This window comes from Myotis myotis, unplaced genomic scaffold (genome assembly GCF_014108235.1).
Source record: "Myotis myotis isolate mMyoMyo1 unplaced genomic scaffold, mMyoMyo1.p scaffold_m19_p_5, whole genome shotgun sequence".
NCBI classification, from domain to species: Eukaryota; Metazoa; Chordata; class Mammalia; order Chiroptera; family Vespertilionidae; genus Myotis; species Myotis myotis.
Window position 1 is genome coordinate 64,802,555 of NW_023416357.1, and position 5,273 is coordinate 64,807,827.

Sequence of the window (5,273 nt, forward strand, 5' to 3'; positions counted from 1 at the left end):
TACTGAATGTCATGGGTAATCAACCAGGTCTCTTCATTCTAACTGGCCCTAATTCAAACATTTTCCAGATCTGGGATCTGAGAATTATTAAACTTACTGATTCCTGGAAGCTGTTCTTTACCCCAAGTTTGGTTACTCATTGGAAGTCTCACCCAGTGCATGTACATCTTGACATGCAGTCAAAACTCAAGAGGACAACTACACAGGTACTTGGAGATCATTCTGTACATAACTTTTTCTTCTATCCCTGAAATACCGCTGCATCAGTCTCCACCAACTCTTCTCTGTTTCCTCAGTGAGACCACTATGCTTGCTTGGGTTTCCTGTTCCTGCACCACAGTTTGAAAAGTGCCTTTAAGTAGAAAACCAAGATATTGCAAGGCTTGCTTCATTTGTTTCCTTTCTTTCAAGAATCACAGTCTGAAGTTACCTATTTTTCAATATCTGTGTATCATTGCTTCAATATATTTTGTTCAGTTTCTTAATTGTTTATGAAGAGAGGCAAGTCTGATGTCAATTTCTCTGTCATAAATGCAAGCAGAGGCATTAGCCAGTATAATTAAAAGCTAACTAAGAATTAATTTTTCCTTGAATTGGGGAGGGGAATTTTGTTATATTCTCCAAGGATACTGGAATGCTAAAATGTATTCTAAAACAAATATGTATCAACTTTAATATAATATACTAGAGGCCTGGTGCACAAAAATGTGTGCACTCAGGGGGAGGGGGTCCCTCAGCCCGGCCTGTGCCCTCTTACAGTCTGGGACCCCTCAGGGGATGACCATTTGCTGGCTTAGGCCCGCTCCCCGGGGGATTGGGCCTAAGCTGGCAATCAGACATCCCTCTGGTAGCCCAGCAGCCCTCGGGGGACACCCACTTGCCAGCAGGGAGCAGACCTAAGCTGCAGTCAGACATCCTTAGCGCTGCTGAGGAGGCAGGAGAGGCTCCCACCACCAACGCTGTACTGGCAGCCATCAGCCTGGCTTGTGGCTGAGCAGAGCTCCCCTATGTGAAAGCGCACTGACCACCAGAGGGCAGCTCCTGCATTGAGCATCTGCCCCCTGGTGGTCAGTGTGTGTCATAGTGACCAGCCATTCCCAATATTTCTGCTGTTAGGGTCAGTTTGCATATTACCCTTTTACTATATAGGATAGAGGCCCGGTGCACACGTGGGGGCCGGCTGGTTTGCCCTGAAGGGTGTCCTGGATCAGGGTGGGGGTCCTGCTTGGGTGCCTGGCCAGCCTGGGTGAGGGGCTGATGGCTATTTTCAGCTGGTCACACCCCCTTCAGGGTGGGGTTCCCCACTGGGGAGCCTGGCCAGTCTGGGTGAGGGGCTGAGGGCCGTTTTCGGGCTGGCGGGCCACTGAAGCTCCCAGCCTCTTTTTTTTTTCTTTTGTTTTTTATTCTGGGATTTATTTACCTTCTATAGCTGTCACTGGAGCTGAGAGCCGGCTCCAGCTCTGAGGCCCTTGCCAGCTGAAAGCAGGTATCTGGGTTTGTTTAGCTTCTATAATTGAAACTCTGTTGCCATCACTGGCACTCTAAGCTCTGAGGCCGTGGTGGCTGAAAGCAGGTATCTGGGGTTTGTTTAGCTTCTATAATTGCAACATTGTCGCTTAGAGTGTAGCTTAGAGCCGGGCCGTGGCAGGTGGGGAAACTTGGCTTCCTCCATCACTGGAGCAAGCAAGCCTCATGTTCACTTCAGCTGCCTGGCTGCCAGCTGCCATCTTGGTTGGCAGTTAATTTGCATATCCTGCTGATTAGCCAATGGGAAGTGTAGCGGAGGTATGGTCAATTACCATGTTTGTCTATTATTAGATAGAATATGTCAAAATTCTTAATAATTATTCTTTGCCTCAAAATCTGAAAGGATGCATAGAAAAGACTCTTTCTCCATGAATAACAGTCAAAACTTTTCAAATAGAAGGCCAGTTGTTGACGATAGAATGGATATCGATTGTACTCACTATTTCCCTGAGAAAACTCTCAAAGAATTGATAAAACCGTAAGCATTTTAAAAATATACACTTATAGCCCAGAGAACAGATGGAATAAATAGGAATTTAGAGATAATTTTTAAAATTCTTCATAAATGTTTTTCTCATGCTTCAGCATTGCCAATCATACTTTCTAAATCACAGTAATATTGAACTAAAAATAAAATCTGGTTTGCATATATTTTTTATTTGATGTGACATACTGCAGTTAACATGCCAATTACAAAAACAAACATACTATTAAATAAATTGAATTAGTCATCCAGATAGAATTTACCTATTTCCTGAAACATTCAAGAAGAGATAGAGGAGATAATGGTTCACTGTGGTAGCCTGTTTTTTTCTGGATCAATATAGACCTATCACCACCCTACTATACTTGTACTCAACTATATCATTTAGAAGAATACCATTGTTAACTCACAGGACTCTGTCAACAGCTAAATTAGAGCTACTGAATGTTTTTCATTTTTCAGTATTTTCTCTAGCAGCCCTGACAAGGGTTTCCTATCACATCAAGTCTCCGAATTGAAAATTCCTATTAAATTGACAGAATGTTGATAATTGTTGAAGCTAGGTGATGGGTTCATGGGGATAGTTTCCTTCTTCCTCTGTATCAGTTTTTTGGTCTTTCTTTCTCCCCTTTGCCCTCTGGCATCTGTTTCTCTTTCTCTACTGAGGCCTTTTTATCACTTTTACTTTATAGTCCTTTCACCTACATAACTCCAGTTATCTCGATCTCCATTTATCCCTGATGACAATTCCTGTTATTTCACCTCTTCCTCTTTCACTTAGTCTTTCTGAGCCTAGAATTTGTTTCACCATGAATTCTAAATATTGCTGAGGAAAATCTCTACTGCAGACCTGTGCTCTTTCTTTGTAACTGGGCCCTTACAGCTGTTTGGGAGCCTATTTATTCATCTTATTTGACTGGCTATGTCATTCAGATACCGACCCTACTGCTGCTCCCTTATTCAACTTACCTCACACTTTAAAGATATCAAGATAAATGTAAATCCCTCAACTTCCCATTTTCCTTATAAATTTTCTCTATATTGTTTTACATTTTTTCTTTTGTGTATGTCTGAGAATTATGGCCCTTCTCATTTCTTTTTTTTAAAATATATTTTTATTGATTTCAGAGAGGAATGGGGAGAGAGAGAGAGAATGAGAAAACATCAATGATGAGAGAGGATCATTGATTTGCTGCCACCTGCATAGCCCACACTGGGGATCGAGCCCACAAACCTGGCATGTGCCCTCACAGGGAATGGAGCTGTGACCTCCTGGTTCATAGGTTGATGCTCAACCAGTGACCAACACTGACTGGGCATGACCCTTTTCATTTCTGAGGATAAACCCTTTACATAATGTTCAAGTCTTTGCAATCTTCAAACCCCCCTCTTTTAATTCAGCTGCCATCTCAGAACACTTTCTGTATCTTTGCTTCTTGAAAGCCTAGTGTATACTTACTATGGCTACTTCCTCTCTGCCTGGTTACTCTTTCCCACTCTGGTCACCTGGTAGGATCTCAGTCATTAAATCCATTTGTCCTTCTCATTTTGCTCCTGTTCACTTTCCCTTTGGATTTTTTCCCCTTCTACTTTAAAAACAATTTATTTATTTATTTATTTATCTATCTATTTATTTATTTTCCATTGATTTTTAGAGAGAGTAGAAGGGACGGGGAGAGACACATAGAGAGAAACATTAATGTGAGAGAGATACATTGATGGGTTGCCCATGTGCCCGGACCAGGCCCAGGTGTCTAGTCTGCAACCAAGGTATGCCCTTGACCAGAATCAAAGCCAGGACTCTTTAGTCCACAGGCCGACACACTATCCACTGAGCCAAACTGGATAGGGCCCTTCTACTTTTTTAAAATGCCTGAATCTTCCCTGACCACATGAAGGAGTCAGTGATGGCTAAAATGAATATTGACAGTGTATCCAGGATAAGACCAAGACAAAAGAGGCTGATTGTATTCATGATTGTGGTGGAGACTAGGAGTTGAGTTGCAGGCTTTTTTTTTTTTTTAATTTTATTGAGGTGGCATTAGTCAATATGCACACATAGGTTTCATGTGTGGATTACTAATTTACAAAATCTTTATATAGGACCATGTGCCCACCACCCAAAGTCAAATCTTCTCTTGTCACCTCATATTAGGACCCCTTTTTTCCCCCACCTTCCTCCTTCTGGCAACTACCACACTGCTGTTTGTGTTCATAAGTTTCAGTTTTATATTCCACATATGAGTGAAATCATATAGTTCTTAGCTTTTTCGGGTTGCTATTTCACTTCGTATAATGTTCTCAAGGTCCATCCATATTTTTGTAAATGATGCTATTTGATCCTTTCTTATGGCCGTGTAGTACTCCATTGTGTATATATACCACATCTTTATCCAGTCCTCCATCATAGGGCACTTTGGCTGTTTCCAACTCTTGGCCACCATGAATAATGCTGCAATGAACATAGGGGTGCATATATCTTTGCATATAAATGATTTCGAGTTTTTTGGGTATATACCCAGGAGTGAGTTTGTTGGGTCGTTTGGTAGCTCTATTTTTTTTGTTTGTTTGTTTTTTTTATATATATTTTATTGATTTTTTACAGAGAGGAAGGGAGAGAGATAGAGAGTTAGAAACATCGATGAGAGAGAATCATCGATCAGCTGCCTCCTGCACATCTCCCACTGGGGATATGCCCGCAACCCAGGTACATGCCCTTGACCGGAATCGAACCTGGGACCTCTCAGTCTGCAGGCCAACGCTCTATCCACTGAGCCAAACCGGTTTCGGCTTGGTAGCTCTATTTTTAATTTTTTGAGGAATCATCAGACTGCTTTCCATGGTGGTTGTACCAGTCTACATTCCCACCAGTAGTGAATGAGGGTTCCCTTTTTTCTACAACCTCTTCAACACTTGTTGTTGCTTGTCTTGTTGATAATGACCACTCTAACTGGTATAAGGCAATATCTCATTGTAGTTTTAATTTTCATTTTTGTAATTGCCAGTGAGGTTAAGTTCAGGCTCTCATATAGTCTGGAAGATGACCCATTAAGGTAAATATCAAAAATGGAGGGCATAAAGGAAGTGAAGCGTAACTTTTGAACTGGAACACACGGTGTTCCCCTGGGCAAAATGGTTCCCGGGCTCTTTGTCCATGGGAGTCGAAGAATGACTCCACAGATGGAAGATGGTATAGCAAAGGTGTAAATTTATTGAAGAAAAAGTACAGATTCCCATGTGGGGAAGGGGAAAGAGTGCCACC